This window comes from Gymnogyps californianus, chromosome 24 (genome assembly GCF_018139145.2).
Source record: "Gymnogyps californianus isolate 813 chromosome 24, ASM1813914v2, whole genome shotgun sequence".
In the NCBI taxonomy this organism is placed as follows: Eukaryota; Metazoa; Chordata; class Aves; order Accipitriformes; family Cathartidae; genus Gymnogyps; species Gymnogyps californianus.
This window is the reverse complement of record NC_059494.1, coordinates 3,849,023-3,871,300: the sequence shown is the minus strand read 5'-3', so window position 1 is coordinate 3,871,300 and position 22,278 is coordinate 3,849,023. Positions and strand designations below refer to the sequence as shown.

At 45.5% G+C, this 22,278-nt stretch overlaps 1 protein-coding gene across 1 annotated transcript in view; it reads left to right on the top strand.

Moving 5' to 3' along the window:
- The first annotated feature begins 224 nt into the window (after window positions 1–224).
- Window positions 225–22,278, top strand: part of RFX2 (regulatory factor X2) — a 60,429-nt gene continuing 38,375 nt past the window's right edge. The window contains exon 1 of the mRNA XM_050910489.1: window positions 225–269. The gene's annotated coding sequence lies outside the window, so the exon portion shown is untranslated. The remainder of the gene's footprint in view (window positions 270–22,278) is intronic.

Here is a 22,278-nt window from a genome sequence, read left to right as displayed (position 1 = left end):
CCATCCCCGCCGCGTCCCGCCCTCCACCGACAGACAGCCGTCGCGCCAACAGCCGGCGGCGCCGCGCGGGGCACGCCCCCGCCCCCGCGGCGGAGTGGGCGGGGCCGGGCGGTGACGTGCGGGGAGAGGGTAGCAACAGTTGCCTCGAGACCCGGCGCCAGGCGCCATAGTGACCGTAGCCCTGGAGACTGTTACTTGCCAACGGGAGCAACGCGCGGCCCCGGCGGCCGGAGCCCAGCGCAGCCCGCGGCGCCCGGCGGGGAGGGCAGGTGAGCGGGGGCGCGGCGCCCCGCCGGGGGGGGGGGGGGCAGCAGCGGGCCCGGCCCCGGGGGTCCCGCCCGCTGAGGGGGCCCGCGGCGGGGTGGATGATGGGGGGGGGGCAAGGCGCTTCGCGGCCTCCGCGGGGGTTGGTGAGGCGGGGGGCGGCAGCGGACGCGGGGACACCCCCCCCCCCCCTCCGTCCCGACCCGCCGCCCCGTCCCGGCCGCAGGCTTCGCGCCTCGGAACGTTTCCCCGGGATCCGCCACCCCTCGGTGTCGCCCGGGGCTGAGGGCGCTCCCCGCGCCGCCCCCGGAAAGTTGGGAGCGGCGTCGCGCCCGGGCGGAGCGGGGGAGGCGACGCACACCCCCCCCCCCCCCCGCCCCGGTGCTGCTGCCCGGGGGCACCGCCCGGAGCGCCGCGGTCCCCGCTCCGCGCCCTGCCCGGGGAACGGCAATCCAAACCGCTTTCTCGCCTCCGGCGTGGCGGTGCCGGTGGCGGCCCCGGCGGGGGGACGGCATCCCTCCCGCCGTAACGAACTTCTCCCCGGCTCCCTTGCTTTTTTTCCTTTAACTCCCTGCTCTGAGCATCAGGTTTGGTTCGGAACAAGCGTTCAGGAACAAACCTCGGCTGCTACAGACCCCGGCGGGCTCCGTCCGCCCTTCCCGCGGCGGTGTGAGCTTGCAAGTGCTGGTGAGCACTGGGAAGAGGGGACACAGGCCAGGCAGCCCCTCTGCTGCCTTGTTGAGAAGCTTGCACACCTCTTGTGTTGTCTCCGTTTTCTCCCGGGCACTCCTCCTAGGCTTACTGGGGATGGGGGGGGTTTGATTTCAACTCCAGCTCATCCCTTTAGTTTGCCAGAGCTCTGAAATCCCAGCACTTGCTTTCTTGTTGGTCTTAGAAACGAGCGAAAATTGCAATAAGACCTATTTTTAAGTATCTGCCATCTATTCTTGACTTGGTTTCTCCTGTTTGTTTTGAATAAAGTATGTTGTGAAACAAGACTCATCTCCTGTTAAAGCAGGATTTTGTGTATGTGCCTATTTCAAGCGTGAGTTCCTGCGGTGTGATTAAATCTTTCCATTCTTTTTACTTAGATACTACTCTAAGGTCTTTTTTTTTTTTTTTTTTTTGGTTTTCCTATTGCAAGAAGCAAATCTTACTAATTAAAGAGCAAAGTGGAATAAATAATAATTTTATTAAATCTACTTCATGTTTTTGCTCTTGGAATATCCTTAAACTGACCATGCTCAGCTTCAGATTCATTTGTTAGTCAAGGCTTTTTTCATCTGCTTCTGCCCAAACTTTTCGACTCTTTCTCTCGGTTACAAATAATTTTGAGAATAGAGAGTCGTTCCTGGCTTAAAAAAAGAAAAAAAATCAGTCTCAAAATATAAACCTTAAGCTCCCAAAGACTGGGGTTCCTTTTTTGCCTCTGCTGTTTGACTTTTCGGTGTGAGTTTGCTTCAGTCAGTTTAAGATGAATTCAGTCTTATCTCAGGTTTTATTTTAAAGTTACACGTCTAGTGGAAGGCAGTCTGTGGAAGGGGAGGCATCTTGGAAGGCCCTCTCATGGTTACCTATTTCAATCAGCCTCTGAAGGTATCTTTCTCTGTTGAGGGAGTCTAGGATGAGCAAAGTCTGACTTCTAGATGGCTGAAGTCAGGTGAGGAAAAACCACACTTGTCGGACCAAATTGTGGGTTTTGGATATCTGACGTCGGGACTGGGATGCGGTGGCTCTGACATTGACACTAATTGTTTCCTTTTGAAAATCTTAGTTCATGTTTTAAAACCACCAACGTGTCCACTTGGTTCTTTACTTCTCACTATTGCTGTCCCAAGGGACATGAAATTTATTTGAATTTTGTGAGATGTTTTGCATTTGCCTTACAGCACACACAGATGTGGGCTTGCTCTGTTTTTTTGTTTTAAGCCTTCAGAGTTCATGTTCTCAAAGCTGTTCCCGTACCAGTGAGGTTTGGAAATACTCATCTTTTTAAACAGGTTCTCAGGTAACCGCGGGATCTTGGCCTTAAGGGTGAAAGCGCACACAAAAGCAAGCGAGGGGTTGACAACTGGAATTTCTTTGTCCCCGCTTGCTTTCTGCAAAATGGGGAATGATCCCAATGCGTTTGTGGATGGTGATAAGAGCATCCGCTGCCACAGAGGAACGCAGCAGCCAGGTCCGTCAGGCTTCACATGGGACTCCCACAGACGCTCCCTGCTTTGCGTTTCCCTGCTGTGCCATTTGCATCTTATGAATTCCTCTCATAGTACCGTGTCCGTGTCCTGGGGCCCTGCGTGCCAGCTCTGTTTGCTGTGGAAGGGTCCGAGCGAGTGTGAAATCCCAACGCTGTGCTACAGCAAGCGGAGAGGGTGCAAGACGTGCAGGCAACGCGCTGGGTGCCGTGGGCATGGCCCAGTGCAGCAAATTCTCCTTTAGCATCAGATCTGCCCTCTTAAAGAGAATTTTGTAGGTTTGGCATATAGATTTTAGGTTTGGCATATAAATGGAGGCCCATCTTCATCAAGGGCCTTGGCACCACGTGTCCCGTTGAGTCCCCCGCAGCAGGGCTACGAGGGAGGGAAGGGGTCACCCATCTCAAGACTTAAAGCCGAGTGCGGTCTAGAGAGAGTAGCTGTTGAATCATGTGTTATGTATGTGAAGGTACATTAACAATATGCTTTCTGTATATTTTTGCATGTGTAAATGTGAAGTGGTAATTTAAGGCCGTAATTCTTGCAGACATGAGCAGCCAGTGCCACTGATGTTGTGTGTCCGGGCTATCTGTTGGGGTAAATTCTCCAGTTGAGAGTATTCATTGCCACTAAAAGTCACCTCTGTACTTGTTACCCTCTCTGTGACAACTTCTTCAGGGCTGCCATAAACGTAAAGCCTCAGTCAGTGGTTAATAACTAGCTTTTCCTAGCTCGATCGCAGTAAAATAGATGGCGCCAGTCATTGTCTTTAAATAGTCTCATGCTTGTAACACCTCAGAGCACTGACAGCTGTTATGTTTAATCACAACATGTTTTTGCTTTTAATACAGGCCTGTAAACATAGCTGTTCTAACATATTCTAGCATATTTTCCTTGTTCAGTTTTAGTACTCTAGAGCTAAAAGCGTCCTGAGGCGTGCAGAGTCACAGCGCAGGGAGGGCAGTGCTGATTCAACAGGCGTATCTTACCACTCGGCTTCTCAGCCAAAGTTTCTGCTGGAGGCTGCCGAGTTATATTTAAACCAAGTTTTCCCCTCTTTCCCTCCCTCGAAACAAATGCCAGTGCAGTTAACGTCTGGACGCCCGCCAGCTGGAGCAAAGCACTGCCCGGACCAGCGTGCCAGGGCTTGCCGTGGGTGCTGCGGAGAGGAGCGCCTAACCTCCCCCTGTGTCAGCGCGTGCAGCTCGGTGATCCGGGATTATGTTTCTGATATTTGAAACATATGCAAGGTTTCTTGCTGTAATCTGCGCTTTGAGACTCGGTATTTTGTCTTATTTGGACTGGCAGTTCTTTATTCCTGTGTTCAAACATTCACAAATCCACCTTATTGTCTAAGAATGTGCTGGCTTTCTAACGTTAGGCTGTTTCTGTCTAAGTAGCATATGAACTAATTATGCCATAAATACATAAATAGACGACAAAACATTTCTTCAGCGCAAGCCATGTACCCGTTAATACACTGAACAAAGAGGAATCCTTTCGTACGGGGCGCTACCTACAGACAATGACACTTCTTAACACAGAAAGCATGGAGGAAATTATTTCAGGGCACATCAGTACACAAACTGTTTCCAGTTAGGGGGGAAAGGAAAAAAAAAACAAACCCACCTTCAGCTTTGGGTCATGTTTTTATGAAAGATGGCTATGTTTGCATGTCACCCAGCTAAAACAGAAGGACTAGAAAAGTTTTTAGATTTCCTTAATTCAGCTGACTTGTTAAAACGATATGTAGTTATGTATAGACATGTGATTTCATGTCAATGAATGCGAAAATCTTCCTCTTCTGATGATATTCCTGCTTACTTACGACGCTGGGGGGGTTAAGCAGTATCTATCCAGCATTAAATTTACAAGGAGTATTTTAAATTGCAACAGAAGCAAGAGTCTTCCCAAACAGAACTTTATAAACTGTTTTGTTTTGTACATCTGGTATTACACAGGAGTTAACAGCTGTAGAAATGCCAAATGAAGGCATTTGAAAAGTAATTTAAAGGCAATTGATAAGCTTGCTTTTTTCCCTAAATCAGATTTCTATTAAGAAATTAAGAATTTCTTTTTGAGCTTAATAAATGCTGACGAAGCCTCAGCATAGTACAAATGTGTTGTAGCAATGAAGCTTTGAAAGAGATTAACAATTGAACATTGCAGTTGCTTTCAAAGAAACAGGGGTCACAGAATGCTGTGCCAATGATGACTTTATATAAAGCAACTGGAAAAAAAAAAATCGGATTCTTTGTTTTCTTGTCACAAATCAATACTCTGCTGAAGGAAATCCTCAGTGTCTCTAGCAAGAAGCTGACAGAAGAAATAATTGCATTGACTGCAGCGATATTCCTCACTGCTGCATCATTGATGCATATTATGACCATCCAGTCTCCACAAATTATTTTTTTCTGTTTGAGGTGGTTCTTCTCTAGCTTTATGTGTGGGAATGTCTGAATGTGTACGAGGACAAATGACAGCAGGTACCTGTGTGTAGGCTATGAGGAAAACCAGCAGTTTGAGACACGTCCCTGTCTTCTGTGGCAGAGTGACTTCATGCTCAGACTTCTTCAGGGCATCTCTAGTTTTTACGAAGTCTCTAGTCCTTACAAAGAAAATGCAGAACACAACCAGAAACAAAGTAAAAGCGGGAGGCAGGAAGGCTTCTGTGGATGCCACCGTGTCCAAGACGCGCGTAGCAGCGTCTCTCCATGGAGATCAGCCCCTGCTCTTCAGGAGTTGTCCTGCCTCTTGGGGCAGCCCAAGCTGAGCTGACAAAAGCACTGTTCTGTTGCTTGCTGCATCTGTGCCGTGAATTTTGCTACTGTGCATAGTGCCAAAGGGATGTGTTTCCTTTCTGCGCCCTTGCCAGCTGACGCTGTTCTGCTGTGAGAAATTCACAGTGTGGGTCAGGGTTTCCAAAACATTGCCTGCTCAGCTGTCCTCATAGGGAAGGATTTGCGTTGTACTGTGGTACGTGGCAGCAAGCTCCAGGTTTTGGGGCAGGAGACCTGCCTTCGGTCCTGCTGCCTCCTCTCTTAGCTGCCAAGTGGCTCTTGGTGTTGTATGCAGATGGAGGTGTTTGCATGTGAAATGATGTTTTCCTCATCCCTTCTAGCGAAGAGGTTCATGGCTGGATTTACTTTCTTCCCATGCAGCTTTGGAGTACACATTTTGCCTTTCCCGTCAGGAACTGAACCCATGCTCGTACGCACCAGCAGACACGTGCTGCAAACCCGTGCGCATCTCCTTTGCAGGCATGTTATGGATGAGTGAATCCTTGTAAAGTCCACATAGCATGAGTGAATCTGGGTGTGAAGAAAGATGGTTCCGTCTCCATAGCTGAGTTTTGTAAGTGCCCGACTCATTTGGAAGCGCTAGGATGAAATCAATACTGAATCTATGCGGTGATACACCAGTTATTCAGGAGTTTGTCTGGGATTACATGGTTGGTGGTTCTTTGAGGTTAACGCAAGGCAAAGGGCCCCACTGAACTGAGCCCATAATTAAGATGCTCCTTCTTTTGGAGGTGTCACTGGTTAAGACTGACAAGAAACATCGGGGAAGAAGAGAGAAAGGAAAAGGCACGGGTGGAATGATTATAGGCAAACAAGCATAATAAGCAATTTCCTTAGCTGCCGCCTAGTTAATCATTGTGAGACTGTTCTTTAGTGTCGGCTTAAGATCCCATTGCCACCATGACAACCCTGGAACTATTCTGGATAATTTCTGGCTTAACACACAGCTGATCAAACATTCACCTTGTTTTGGGAATTATATTAGTTATTCTGTTTCTCCTAATCTCCGGTGGAGGGTATCTGGGATGCTGGGAGGTCAGTGGGTTTTAGAAAAAGGAACCTCACGCTGATGGGTAAAACCTCTGGACTGGCCTGCCTTTGCGTAGCTGAGCAGGTAGACAGTGGGACACTTTACAAGGACTTTTTTTTTTTTGCCCTAAAACAGTGCTACAGTAATTAGAGAAACCAGGGCACTGAGCATTTAATTTTTATTATTATCATGTATAGACATCCAGCAGCCCTACACTGCGATGCAGTGATGGCCTGAATACAACGCTGGTTGAAGTTATTCTATTCACTTGATTTGGAAAGGTTATTTAAGGTGGATGCATATGTCTTCTAGAATGGCACAGTCTAGATGATCTGAGCGTGTTGCATCTGATGATAGCTTTTGCACAGAGGACTTCCCATGTTTTGTCGGTCACAGGACTAGATGCTGACGTAGTGGAGCTCTAATCAGCTCATGTGAAAAGGCCTTTTTCTTTTCCCTGCTTGGCTTTCTCCAAGATCTGATCCTGAGCTGAACCAGTGCTTGATGATGTGTGGGTTGGATTAGTGCTTCTTGTGCCTAGGGCGGGTTCAGAGGGCTTTACTGGCTGCTAATGGACAATTTCACAATTAGACAATTTCTTAAGTAACCTTTACTGGGTGTATAAACAAGGCTGTGGGACTGGTTAAAAAGGCACAGGGACAGTAACTCTCCCCATCGCCTCATGGCCGTGGTGGGAGAGGGTTTCACCAGTGTCTGAGGACGGAACTGAGCCTGGACAAAGCAGGGCTTTGCTGAGAAGGGTGGCGAAGGCAGCCTGTCCTTACCAAGCGGTGTGTCGCTGCCTTCCGTGGGAGTGTGCCTGTTCTTTGTTGCTCTGCCAAACTCTTCCAGTCTGCTGCAACCCAGGCTACGGCTGGAGAAGGGAAGCAAAAGGAGGCATCTGGAGATGTGTGTGATTAGGCGGACAAATGGCCCGTCTCCATGCAGCTAGGGGATGCTGATGGGAAGCAAGGCTGACGGCCGGATTCTGCACAGAGCTGGATATTCCAGTTGGTTCAGCCAGATCTGGGGCCTTTCTGGCAAGCAGGCAGTAGTCTCATACTTTCTCTTACCTGGATTGTGTTCTTGTTTGGACAGTAAAGAGAATTTGGGCATAGCCTCTGATAAGATGAAGCTTGCAGAAAGCTGGGAGGAAGCAAGTTCTGAGATAAGACCAGCCTCTCAGTGTGTTGTAGGTACGCTGTTCGTCAGTGTTGTCACCTCGCTGGGCTGTGCAAGGATATCTTTCTCCTTTCTCCTCCCCTGAACTGTCTTGGATGGTACAGTCAAAACACCAACTTGAAATCCATCTCTGGGCTGTGAAACGTGGGGGTAGATGTGAATAAGTGCACATGGACTAGTTCTGTCTAATTTATCTTCAGTCCTTGCATTTAAACAAAGTATTTTATGTGCTGTTTAAACCCCCACCCCTTCCCCCAAAAGATGATGAAATGCAGATTTTTTTCAAATATTCATGACCTTAAATGACCAATCATGGGAGGAAATTTTTCTTTAATAGGTACAGATAATAAGAGAAATAATGGCATCTGGTCACCAAGCTAATCTTCAGAGCTTCCTTCTTCCTAGCAAATATTTGTTCTTCTTAATATGATAGATGTGCACCATCGTTCAGAAGACTTGCAGCTGCCAGGAAAGTGAAATATCCCTCACCCAGGTCCTAAAACCCTTGAAGAAACTGGGGCTTGCCTGCAGGCTACCCATCCTCCACAGTTGTTTGAACTCATAATGCAGATTTTTCCATATTAATTACCTTCCCCCAAACCATAAATACAAAATTCACCCTTCATGTTTTAGGCACCAGCTCTGTTACACTCACCTGCTGAGGCTGACAGCCTGCAGCACTCTTGACTTGAGCTGGGCGTTGCAAAAGCAAAGGTTGTTCCAACTTGTGGCTTAGCCTAGAGATCTGTTGGTGGCAATGTTTTCCTTTAGCAATAGCATTTACTGTGGTAGTTTCCGTAAGATTGCTCCCAACACCGTGGTCAGATAATATTCACTAGATCGGAGCCGCTGGCAGGCGGGAAGCACTTAAATGGTTAGAACTGCTGCTTGCTGGGCTAATAAATGGACTTATTTCAGAGTATTGTCTTGTATGCTGCAACCATTAGAGAGAATTGTGTAAGGTAAGAGTTGTAAGCCAGATAATTCATGTTTCAAGTTATACTGGAACAGCAAAAGTGCTTTTTGATTCTTACCACTGCTGTTTTCCACATTTTCATTCTTCCCACTCTAGATGCTGCTCAGAACTTAAAGATCTTAAAAAAACCCCAACCAACCAACCAAAAACCAACCAAAAAACCCAACTTATTTTTAGATAAAAAGTGCAGTCAACATTTCTGTAACATTTAATAAACTATGTGTTCCTGGAGGTTTACCTGGCTGTTGAAATTTTGAGTCAGTTCATTATTTAATCTTTCTTGAGGTAGAGGCACTAAGTAGAAATAGCTTCTTTTAGACTTGTTATCTAATATCAGTTAAAAACCATGAATGTTTGAGCTGTTACAGTGCTGGGAAGCCCCAACGTACCCTGATAATCCGTTACCCTGGGTGTGGTACAGCAGTGCAGTGGGGGCCGGTCTCTGCCCCGAAGTGCTCACAGGGGTTTCATGGGAGAGGCAGAGCAAAGATTGTCTTACGATAAAGATAGAGGTTCATTATTTTGTGCTGGCAGCGTGTTTTATCCGTCACAGAAACCTCCTCTGCAGTCCCCATCCAAGACATTCCAGTGTGATGCCTCATCAGCTGCTGCTGCTGCGTCATCTCTGCACTGTTGGGAAGGGCTGTCTTTCGTTACTAGGGAAGAGCCCGATGTGCCTTCAAATAAAGGATCTTTAGGCGATTTAAGATACATAACCCTTTTAGAGATCAACTTCACTCAGAGCAAACACCCTCCTGTGCCGTCATGGAGGAAATGCATGACGTGCGAGCTATTGTGTTGGTGCTTAATAAACAAACTACAAACACCTAACTTTTGGAGTTGATTTTTGGGAGTCAGTGTTCTGATTCTTAACACGGTGTGAGGACAGAGCATACACAAGCATGGGCCAGGCAGTGCCTTTCTGTTTATTCCACTGTATCTATTGTTATGGTGGATTACAGCTGAGCCGGGTAGTGGATTCCAGGGTAAGTCTTTCCTAAATACAAACTGTGGACCAGGTACTTTTCTGCATCTTTTTCATGGATGCAATCACTCATAAAAACGTAATCTGCCTTATTGTAATACTCAGGAATTTTTAAGTCCCCGACTGTTGCCCTGTAGGGAAATGTGCTTTGTCTTTAGCTCCACAGGTATCATGCAAGCTCTGTCTTCATACCTCATTTGTGAAGAGCACTAATCATCACTTCCTTGGTGGGGACTGAAAGGAGACATTTTAATATCAAAGCATTTTACTGTGACTGTCTGTCACAGTAAAATCTCTCTGTATGTTCAGGCAGGCCCTGGGGCTATATCTGTGTATGTGGAGATACATGTATATTTTAATTTTTTGTATATATAGACACACACGTGTATAAAAAATTATACCTGTATACATACATATATATACATTATGATAGATTGTAGTTCCAAGAGTATACCATGCTGAAGGATGTTTATTCCACATTTCTGATGCACCTCCTTGCCTCCGGACCCAGTCCTCACTGGGGTTTCTGTGCCACCTTAGACTGTCTTACGGGACTGTGCTCTGAGGCAGAAATTAGTCTCTGATCTAGCAAGTCCCATCTTTTTCTGATCCACAATCCACATCTATTGGTACTTCTGAGTCTGTTTGGGAAACCCTGCTTTATTTGCTCTGTGATTTCATTTCCATTTTCCATTAGGGAAAAATTCAATACCTACCTTTTTTTTTCCAGGAGCCGGAAAGTTGTAAGGATTAATATTTGTAAAGTGCTTTGAAATCCTCAAGTGGTTGCTGCTTTACTCACTGATCAAAATCACATATGCATTTTTTGGATGATGTCATTATTAAAGGTCTTTTCCAACCTAAATGATTCTATGATTATTGCTCTGCTTCATGCCCTCTCAGAGTACTTGTGCCGAGGCACTTGTCTTTTACCCTCTGGACACTGAGAACAGGGATGTGCGCTGCACGGCTCTGGCTGCTCTCTGTCCTCTTAAGAGAAGTACTCGATGCAGTTGCTGGCTTCTCTTTGCTCCCCTGGATGCGCGTGGGAATGGTCCTCCAGGAGAAGCACCTACTTGGTGGATTTTCCTCCCCCAGTTTGCTCTCCCTTCTTCAGAGGGCTGGCAATCTTGCAGGGTGCTATCTGGTGAAGATGCAGAAACAATGCTGAGAGCCATGTTTTGATCCTGAAAAACTGAGAGAGGGAAAACAACCAACCAAGCCCTGGAGAAATTGCTTAGTTAGAGAAATGCTTTTGGGGAAAAGAGTGAGTGGGGGATTTCTTGCTGAAGTGACTCCAGTATCATTCTTCAGGCTGTTTTGCAATCCAAGTGAACACACATGTAGAGTGCTTTCAAAAAGTGAATTTTGGAACCAAAATATTTGGGAAGATGAACTGTAGACAAGCTAAACTGTTGTTCCATGTTGCTCTGTTTGCAGTACCTGATGAGAAACACAGGATAGTTTCAGTGATACTCCCTCTCTTTGCACTTTTCAAGAGGCAATTTATGTCGTGGATTGAATTTTTCCAGCTGTATTCTAACCTCATGTCCTCAAAACTCAAGCTTTTTTCTTAAATGCCACCAAATAACTAAATTAATACATCATACATTGCAATGCTTATTCATGTTCCCTGAAGAATTACTTAATACTTTGGTGATGAGTCTCTTATTAGTCTATCATTAAGGAATTTTTGTGATAGCTTTCATTTTGGCAGCTACTTTGTTGAATTTATATTATGATGTTGGACAACAAAACGTTCCACGGTGAACATTTTGAATGCATCTCCTGATTTCTAACTGCTTTCTTCATATATGAGGATTGAATTACATGATTAGCCAGAACATTATGCAATATTTCTGCTGGAGTAAAGTCAATTGTCTATGGATGAATTTCTACTTTACACTTCTGGCTTATAGCCATCCTAGGCTAATAGTGAATGGAAAGTTGGTAAGAACTGACAGCCTGTGGCCTCTCTGCAATAATTTTTATACCTTTTTCTCTATCAGGCTTATAAAAATTTTACTGATTTTCTTGCATGAGGAAGTTAAGGTAAGGGCTGAGCTACTGCCTGTTCCCTGGAAGCATGATTTTCCCCCAAATCAGCAGTAGCATATGCTGATCAGTTAAAGAAGGTATGCAATAATGTGGTCCAATAATGTAATAACAGAGGATTTTAATTTTAAAAGTCTGCCCCCCTCTCCACCCCCCAGAAACCTTAGCTGGGTACAGCGAATTGACTGCGTTATTCCTTTGAGACAATAGTGTGTTGAAAACCTATTTTGGAAGGTCAGCTAATCTCTGTACTGATGCCATTTTATGAGTTTATAACAACAGTGGGTGTTTTCCCACTGCAGAAGCACAAACAACGTTCTCCCTTGGACACACGTGCGCACACACTCGCGGAACTGGAGATTAAGGCTGCAAACACATTTTTTAAAAATTTCTTTTTTTTTTTTTCTCTTTGCAAATGGCTTCTGGCATCATTGCTGTAACTGCCTCTTTCCTAGAGACAACAATGTCTCTTGTGAACTTAATAGAAACTGCTTGTAGTACTCTTTTGAGTCCATTTCTCGAATTGTATCTTTGAAAGATCCCTCTGTAGCTTTGTGTCAGTGTTGGAGGGTGAGCTAGCTGACTTTTTTGGCATGTAGTGATTGTGAGAGAAAAAAAAATCTGATGTGAATCCTCAGCTGAACAATGTGCATTATTTCTACTGGAGTGCTTTTTGCCTGAGCAACGTAAGTGCAGATGCAGAGAGGATGATGGTGTTTTCTTTTTTCCCCTCCATCTGCAGAAAGTAGAACTTCTCCACTAAGAAAATTAATGTCATACTTGATTTTTAGAAACTGCTGTTAATGTCTTGATTGTATGTACTCCTCTGACCTATACCACTGAACTAAACCCATTCACTTTAGATTTACAACATGCTAAGTCAGAACAGAAGCTGACCCTTCTGTTCTGAAGATTGAACTGGAAATTCAGGATTAATAAAATCTACTTTTTTTGCCTTTGAAGCAGGCAGATGGGATCATTTAACGTATCATTTGCTAAAGTTTATTTTGACTGAAGTCTGATGTCAAGTAGCATCCCAAGCAGATATTGAAGAATAAAATACCATATTGCTGACTTAGAACTCTGTTGCTGTTGGTTTAAACTAACTATGGTTATAAAATCACTTGTACTGGCAAAGGTTCTGTTAGCAGAACAGTAATTGTTTGTGTATAGTATTTTAAACCAGTTGTGTTTTCTGCTATTACGTTAATGCAAAGCACATTTTGACACCTTCCCCTTAGCTCCCTGACTAAACTGTCTGGATTTGGAATTCCATCTGGCTGCACTGAAGAAACTCTTCCCTCTATTCCCCACCCAAATCTCTTCTCGGTAAATAAAGGAGCCACTGAAAAGGTTAACTGTTTTTTTAAGGGAACAAATCATTCTGCTTTTAAAATTGGCAGTGCAATGGTCTTTACTGGCTACCTGCTGAACTGAGGCTCTCCAGATGTATTGGAAGATTTTTCTAAAATGCTTCAAGTTGTTTGAAGCACGTTTGGCTCATAAATACCTACAGATCATAGCCCATGAGAGACCTATGAGTCAGGGAGTAGGAAAGGGTTGAGTATGGATGTTGTAGAAACCTCAGTCCCAATACTTCAAGTAACAGAATAAACTGATGTTTCATTTGACAATGCCCATCCATAATTAATGCACCTCGACGTGTCCTCTCTGCCCTTCATAAATGTCTCTCTCTTCTTTGTCTGTTTGGGGAAGGATGCTGCAAACAGGGGATTTACCCTATGGAATGGTGAGATTAGTGTTAGCTGGTATCTTCATAGAATCATAGAATGGTGTGGGTTGGAAGGGACCTTAAAGATCATCTAGTTCCAACCCCGCTGCCATGGGCAGGGACATCTTCCACTAGACCAGGTTGCAACCTGGCCTTGAACACTGCTAGGGAGGGGGCATCCACAACCTCTCTGGGCAACCTGTGCCAGTGCCTCACTACTGTCATAGTGAAGAATTTCTTCCTTATATCTGATCTAAATCTACCCTCTTTCAGTTTAAAGCCATTACCCCATGTCCTATCATGACATGCCCTTGTAAAAAGTCCCTTTATGGCTTTCCTGTAGGCCCCCTTTAGGTACTGGAAGGCTGCTCTAAGGTCTCCCTGGAGCCTTCTCTTCTCCAGGCTGAACAACCCCAACTCTATCAGCCTGTCTTCATACGAGAGGTGCTCCAGCCCTCTGATCATCTTCGTGGCACTCCTCTGGACTCGCTCCAACAGGTCTGTGTCTTTCTTACAGTGGGGGCCCCAGAGCTGGACGCAGGACTCTAGGTGGGGTCTCACGAGAGCGGAGTAGAGGGGGAGAATCCCCTCCCTCGACCTGCTGGCCATGCTTCTTCTGATGCAGCCCAGGATACTGTTGGCTTTCTGGGCTGCAAACGCACATTGCTGGCTCATGTTGAGCTTCTCGTCAACCAACACCCCCAAGTCCTTCTCCTCAGGGCTGCTCTCAATCCATTCTCCGCCCAGCCTGTATATGTGCTTGGGATTGCCCCGACCCATGTGCAGGACCTTGCACTTGGCTTTGTTGAACTTCATGAGGTTTGCACGGGCCCACCTCTCAAGCCTGTCAAGGTCCCTCTGGATGGCATCCCTTCCCTCCAGCGTGTCGACCGCACCACGCAGCTTGGTGTTGTCAGCAAACTTGCTGAGGGTGCACTCAATCCCATCTTCTGGCTTTCTTTTTACAGACAGGTTTATGCAATTCAGTCAATGAAAGGAAAATTAAGAGAGAGCAGTAATGGGTCGATAGCTAAGCAATTCATAATTTAAAAAGTGAATCCCCGATACCACTGGAAGATATGAACGCCGACTGATTCCTCTGATGCTTTTGAAGCTGCGCAGCTCAGACAGGAGAATCAGTTCGAGGTGATTTAATCAAGCCACCCGTGCAATCTGTCTTACGGGAAAAATCCATTGAAAGCTTCACAGCCCACACAGAGGAGCAGGGTCTTGGCTCTTAATGCCTCAGACTGATCTCTTTCTTCTTCATATAATGACAAATCTTCATTGTTCTTTGCAGCAGAATAAGGGGGAAAAGTTGCTGCTGACAGTTCAGAACAATTCAGTGTTGCTTGTGCTGTGCTTTTTGCAAAAACCAGAATGGGTTGATGCTTCAGGCAATTCTAGAGGATGCTTAAAACCACAGTATTCAACTGGTGCTCCTGGAGGCACGGGTGTCCAGATGCTACAGCTCGGGCAACATCCTCACACCTCCTTAGTTGTTCCAGAAAGAAAAGATCTGCTCCTGGTTTTTGCAGCTTTGATACAAAAGTCTTTTAAGTCAGCTGTGGAGTCACTGTGAGGGAAGTTGACCTTGCTTATAACAATGACAAGTTTTGTTAATCCTTGCACTGTTAATTAGGCTCTTTGTGTGAATTTGCAAACATCTGGGCGGCCAAGGGAGTTCCACCTTCCTTCAGGAACCTGGCAGAAGAGCCCCGATTCCTCCCCCATCACCGCCACCTCATTCATATGATTTAAGACTTAAAATCTGGGCAGCTCTTACTGACGAGGGACCGAGAGCGTGCAGGTTATCGCGGTGAGATGAACACAAGAGCGCGGTGCGTGCCATTTTGGTGATGGAATGGCACAGAAGAGACCCTCAGCCCCGTCTTGGGCGGGGGGGGTCTCTTGCCATTGAAACTCTGCCTGACCAAACAAGTGTGGCAGGCTGTTGCCATTTGAAATATCTATGAAAAAAAGAATAAGCAAGTGTCCCAGCCACTGAGCCTGGCAGTCGCTCACTTCATCAGGTCAATTCACTGTCCCATGCAATCACCCAGCAGAAAACCGTGATGCTTAGGATACTGCTTCTCACTCTGCCTTTTCTGCTCCTTTGTAAAATACTGTATCATATAAAATGTGCTCTGTTACAAAACGCTTTTTGACTGCAAGAGTATTCCTAGAAAACTCTTCTCTTTGCTAATGATGCTGCACTTTGCTACTAGTATTTGCTTTGCTGATTATTTGGCCGTAGGAGGATAGTTACTTTGTTCTCAGCAGCTGATGGCTTTCCTTTCTAGAGGAGATGGATTTGTTTTTTCCACCCCTGAATAATTTAGATACGATTGATAGCTTAAAAATATTATTTTGCAGAGTAACTAGGTACTTGTGTGTCGTGGTTTAACCCCAGCTGGCAACTAAGCACCACGCAGCCGCTCGCTTGCTCGCTCCCCCTGCCCAGTGGGATGGGGGAGAGAATCAGAAAAAAAATAACTCGGGGGTTGAGGTAAAGACAGTTTAATAGGACAGAAAGGAAGAAAATAATAATAATAATGTGACAATAATAATAGTAAAAGAATTAGAATATACAAAACAAGTGATGCACAATGCAATTGCTCACCACTTGCCAACCAATGCCCAGTTAGTTCCTGAGCAGCGATCCACCCCTCCCAGCCAGCTCCTCCCAGTTTATATACAGGGCTTGACATCATATGGTATGGAATATCCCTTTGGGCACTTTGGGTCAGCTGTCCTGGCTGTGTCCCCTCCCAACTTCTTGTGCCCCTCCAGCCTTCTTGCTGGCTGGGCACGAGAAACTGAAAAATCCTTGACTTAGTATAAACACTACTTAGCAACAACTAAAAACATCAGTGTGTTATCAACAGTATTCTCATACTAAATCCAAAACACTGCACTATACCAGCTACTAAGAAGAAAAAAAACTATCCCAGCCGAAACCAGGACATTGCATTAGACTGCAAATGAATACTCTTCTGTATTTCCACCTGCAAATTACAAAACTGCTACATGAAGTTTACTGTTAGAAAGCTTAAGGGACTCCAATTTAGTTTTCATTTAACCAATTTATTTTGGGGAGGAAAGTTTATATCAGATCTGGCAGTCCTTTTAATAGGTATGTTTCAGAAATGAAACTATGTCTGATTCTGGTTCCAAATGTGCTGTGACATTAGTGTTAAAAAAAAAAAAAACCCAAACCAAAAAACACAATTATTGCTTCTCTTAATTGTGAAATGGGCAGAGTCATTTTGTATAAAGAGATTTGTTTTAATTTTAAAATGTTTTGTCATCCTCAGCTGTAGCCCGCTATTGTTGCTTACGAGTGCAGCCCCAACCCAGGAAACATCTCATAATTTGAAAAACAGACATTTTCTGGCTGGGCTGTATTAGAGAAAACATTTAGCCTGAAAACTTCAATTAAGGTGGTGACATAAATCAACAGGATGCTCTCAGTTGAGGCAAATACTGATTTCTTTGTTTGGAACATGGCAGTGTGAGGTGTGATACAGGGTGGTACCCTTCTAGTCCCTGATCCGATGCATGCGTAGGGGAGGAGCGTGTAAAGATGTAAAGCAAAGCATGCCTGACCTCATCGCTTGCTAGCTGGTGGCTTGGCTGAACATTGCTATCGCTTGGCACCTTGTGTTTTGACTGCAGTGGAGCCTTCTGCATCTGAAGAGGGGGGCTGATACCAGGACCTTCTGATACCAGGACCCGCTCTGTATCTAGACTCCTTCCGAGGCTCCGGAGGTGTGTGGATGCTCCTCTCTGCTCCAGCTCCTGGTCCTCCTGCTGTCGCTCAGTTTGCAAGTGGAGGCATTCTTAGCATTCCTTCCAGTCTGCATCGTAGCTACACAACATCTAGCTACACTTCTCCACAACAACTAGCCAGCAAATTAACATTATAATGGATCTTAAGGTTTTGTAATTACTCAAAAATGTCACTGAGCTGGAAGAGTGCTGGGCTCTGCCTTTCCTTGCAGGGCAGCGGTGTGCAGCCGCTTCCTTCTCCTGCCTTTGGAGTCTTCCTGCAGGTGAAGAATTTGTTGTCCCGAGGCCTTATTGTCCTTAGCAGCACCTTCCTCCTCTATTGTAAAGGGTTGTTCTGGTAATTACTTTGGATACAGGAGTGTCACCAAAATTTGGGACCAGGCTCTCAAGGGGAGCTGAATATGTCGCTGAATTTCTTTGCTGAGCTGAAGTATCCCTGCCATTTCTAAACAACCGGCAGCTGCTGCTTTCTTTTGTCCTGTCCCAGTTTTGATTTTTTTTGTTTCTTCAGGCAAAATGTCTACTGAAATTGCTGGAAGAGTTGCCTTTGGCAAAGATGGAGATGCTACTTGCAGAACTGGTTCACAGGAGGGAGGGGAGCAGAAAGCCTTGCACACTGTGTAGTCTCTCAAATTCTACCTTAGCACTTGCCCTTGGGCAGGGCAACGGCATCTTTTCTGCTGTCCGTCTCCTCTGCTTTACAGCTTTGTGACTTGCCCTGGCAAAATCAGGGCTTTATTATCACAGGAGGATTGCCACCTCCGAAGGGATGCCTCTCACCGTTCAAGGGCTGGATGCAGCAGGAGCAGTGGGGATGTTTGCATTGCTTCGCTCTGGGCACTACACTTAAATCAGGATTTTAGACTCCCTGCGTAGGCAGCGCAGAGGCAGTTACCTCCAGAGGTTGGCTCAGAGTACCTGCATCTCCTGCTATACCAAAAATGAGTTCTTCAGCCCCTAATGAGGGCACTTGGGGTAGGTGGGTAATGCTGGGTGCTGGAAATCCTATGCATCCCATAGCGCCTACATCGAGAGCATCCTATAGCTAAACCGGGTATATTCAACCCTTACACAGCTTTAACTCTGTTTTCAGCTTAGTTTAACCAGCATTCGCTTTTGGGAATAGAACTGTCTGCTATGAATTGAGGTTGCTGCCTCAATTCATAGAGGGGGAAGGAATGAAATAATAGTTAATACTTAATGCATATGAGCAGCAATGCTGCTCGGGTTGCCTAGCAGCCGGTTAGACAAGCTAGAGAATAAAAAGGGCTGTCTGAGTGAATGTGGTTGGAGCTGGTTTCTTGGTTTGCGGGTGGAATCTGACCCATGCAGTCCGTTTTTTTGGGAGGGGGAGGAGATGGTGGAATTTACCACTAATGGATATTTTAGCTCTAGTCGGATCATCTCTATCCACTCCCCCACCCCCATCTGTTTTTCCTTTTCAGTTTTTCAAGTGTAACTTGGAAAGCTTTAGCCGAAGGGAGGTGTTAAAGTTTTGTATGGTTTCTGGAGATGGAATGGGCAAAAAATCTCTCAAAGAGATTTTTTCCTTCTATTTAGGACTGTATCTCTAGCAGTCTGGAGATCATTAGCATTTCACAGCCTCTTCAATATACTGCTCAGTACATGCAGTAAATGCTGTATAGACTGGAAATAGCTCCTGCAGTCACACTTAACGCTTCTAACATTGCTCTCATTCTTGCAAGAAGTGGATGTACATTTCATTTTCTGGAAAGCAAAAGTAGAAAGATACTCGGAAAAAAAAGGGAAGTTGAGCTGCTATATGATTGCGAATAAACTGCTCCCTCCCCCGTGAGGCCAGAAATTCCCAAAAGTATAAGGTTGGATTAAAAACCACTAGGCGATAAAAATAAGGAAGGCTGACTGTTTAAATAGTGACTTTCTGAAATTGGGTTCTTTTTTCTTTTTCAGTAAAAGTTGGAATGCTGGAAACCCTTTTTCTTGTCAGGCATAGCTCTGTGGGAGTGACAGGACTCCAGCAACTGAAACCCTAAACCCCCCCACCAGCATCCTCACTTGAGATGAGAGGTGTCAGCTCTCAATTTTAACGTGTTTTCCTCATCCCAACAGTAACTTTTTAGCATATTAAAGCAGGAATGAGGGCACTTAGCAGAAAGGAATGGAATGAGAAGAATCTTGGACTTAATTTGCCCATCTTAATAAGGAATAAGAATAGTGGGTCTTTCAGGGCCCTCTTTTACACTCTGAAAGGAGTTGATAGGCCTTGGGTCAATGCCAGCAAAGATATCACTCTAGTAGTTTTGGTGGAAGGAGCAAGGGGGTCTAGCCAGCGAGTTTTGGCTTGCTTCGCAGGCTGGCATTTGAGTGAGACCAGAGTTATCAAGAGGTTGGTCACGTTCATCTATGCTTCTTCTGCTGTCAGGGCAGAGATGTTCCTCTTAGCCAGAATTATCTTTTGAAGTGCTTTACTTGGCCAAACGTTGCAATGTTAAAGCATCTTTTAGCTGTATTTCACACAGCTTGGAGATTTCAATGCTGAAGTCTACCATAAGGCAATAGGTAGGATAGGCAGGGATGCCGTTAAGTAAAGGAGCTTATTTTGAGTTTACTTTTTTTGTGGAATGAGTGCAAATGCTACCGGATCACCTCAAATAGCTGCAAATGGTGCGTATGTTATCCCTTTGCTGGGCAGATTCTTCAAGTTATGACATTTCTTAATTTTCAGTTGTCATTTTTAAGTTGCCAGACTATGCCGAACTCTTGGCTGTCTTGCATGAGTGTCTGCTCTCTGTTGAATGACACTCTGAACATCACAAGAAAAAGATCAGCTGCCTCCTTCAAAATGTTCCTGGGCCTGACCGTTCTCATGCAGGAGGCGTGCGAGTCCCCCTGAGGAGGAGATAAATGCAGTCAAATGCTAGAAGACCAAGGAGTAGTTTGGGGGCTGAGGTCAGCAATAGTTTGGGAAAAAAAAAATAAATCCTTGAACAAAGAACTGAATTTTTGAAAGACCTTATTTAAAAAGTGCCCAGTACTATGACTCTTTATTTTTTACCCAGGGGATGAGTGATTTCTGCTTTTCATGACATCTGCCTCAGAGAAGTGAATGCCTTGCTGCAATTCTGTTGCAGTGCCCTGGAGGACTGTGCCATTAGTAGATAAAAGCACTCCACACTTGGAAATCAGCAACTTCAGTGATAAGCTTTATCGTTAATCACTGTGAAGGTGAACTGATGTGATGCCAATGCCTAAGCTTAGATTTAAAAGTTGGAGGGACAAATTCTGCCCAAATTCTGCTCCTATTGAATTTGGGAACCTGTGACAGCAGCATGTGGCCTTAATGATGATTAGCAAGCTCAGCAGAACTTTTATGTTTTAGATCATACCACTGTGCCCAGGACAATGATCTGTTTCCACCAGCCTGACAAAAGCCTATCTCTATTCTTTATTTCCACAGAGAGCAAGCTCTCCCTTGAAATCCTCTGTTTATAAATTTTTGCTTATGATTAGTTGCCTCAAATTTCAATGTAAAAAATGCAAAATAGAGAATTTAAGTTAGTTTCCCATGTTCATGGAACTAGAAGAAAACATCTTTGTGGTGAGTTTCTCCTCTTCGTCAAATTAGAGGGCACTCAAAAACCACACGCCCTCTCCCGAAAGCTTATTTCCCAGCCAGGCTATTTTTCCCTGGACTCATAGATACCAGCAGGAAAAGCAAACCTGTTTTAAGTAAGCTAAATCCTGCTTTAAAGGAATCTAAATTCTGCTGGGAAACTTCTAGGGATCTACAAACAGGTGAAAAAAGAAAAAAAAAAAAGTTGAAAGAGTACTTGCTCGGGGACTTGTGTGTTTGCGGGCAGCTCTGGCCATGCGCTGCTGCTGCTCTGCTGGTGCCTGTGCCGTGCTTCCCTGGGCAGCGAACTGGGCACACGGGGCTTTGCATAATGACTAGTTACTACCGTCTCCAAAAGAGGTTAATTCCTTAATAATATTTTTGAAAACAAACAAAAAAAGGTTCCTTTCCTGGGCATCTGCTTTGGAGAACAATGTCCAGCCTATTAATCTGTTTATTCTGAAATAACGATTACAAAAAAATAAAATAAAACCAAAACAAAGCACCAAACCCCGCAGTCCTTCCCCCCCCCCCCCCCCCCGCCCCCCCTCACAGTTACTATAGCAAAGAAATTATTTGTCAGTCCTCCCGGGCTTCTGAAAATACCCGCTGACATATTTAGTGCGCGTTCGCGGCGGGGAGGGCGGGCGGGGAGCGGGGATGGGGATGTTTGGTTTGGGAAGCGCTCCCCGCGTCGCCTAGCAACGCGCCCTGGACACGGGAGTGGACCGCGTCGCCCCTGGCAACCGCTGTTGCTCCCCAAACAGCGTGGGCCCCGCATCCTCCCCCAGCATCGGCCTCTTCCTCCGCCTGCACCGCGCTTCGCATGAGTCCGGGCTCCTCGGCTGCACCGTGCGGGGCGTCCCCCCCTGCCCCCGTAACCCCTCAGAGCAGTCTCAGAATTAGGACTAATGACAACTGCCCCCCCCCCCCCCCCCAATTAGTTATGATTCAAAAGGATTTAAAGCTTCTCACTTGGCTTGAGAGACTCTAAGCACAATCCTGGAGGACGAGCTTTTAAAACTGCAGCTTTGCCTTGCCCACTTAGTGGATGGATAAAATAAAGTGGTTTCTGGGTGTTATCTGAACCCCTCTCCGGCCAGACTACAGACAGAAAGTTTAGTGGGCTGAGATGCCTGTCGGAAAGCCACCCGCTCATGTCTCCAGGCCAAAAATACTGCCCACAGGAATTTATTGCTTGGATAAAAGATATAACTCGGTTAATTCTAGTTTGGTAACAGTCAGTTCTCTTTCTCTGGGAGAGTGCGAACTATTAGAGCAGTGTACAGTTGTTGCAAGCCTTTATCTTCTCCCATTCATCTAGAATACAGTCTGTCCTATTACTGTCCTCACCAAAAATACAGCAGTGCCTTTCTCCAAGTGCAGAATATTCAAATACGTATTCCCAAACTGCATTTCTACGGCATCTAAAGCAGCCTTCTCATTTCTTTGCCTTTCCAGGAGGAATTGCATGTCTCTAGATAGTTTGTGTCTTCTATTTGGAGTCTTGTTTAGTCCTGGAGTCTGCAGTACCAGTCACCAATAGCTGTACGAACCTTAAATTTCCACAGCAAAAAAAAACCCAGCTCATTCCCCCTCTTCACTGGTAGCAGTGCACTGGTCTGGAAAGCAATTGCTTCTGTCCCATTACTTGCTGAAACACGCACTGAA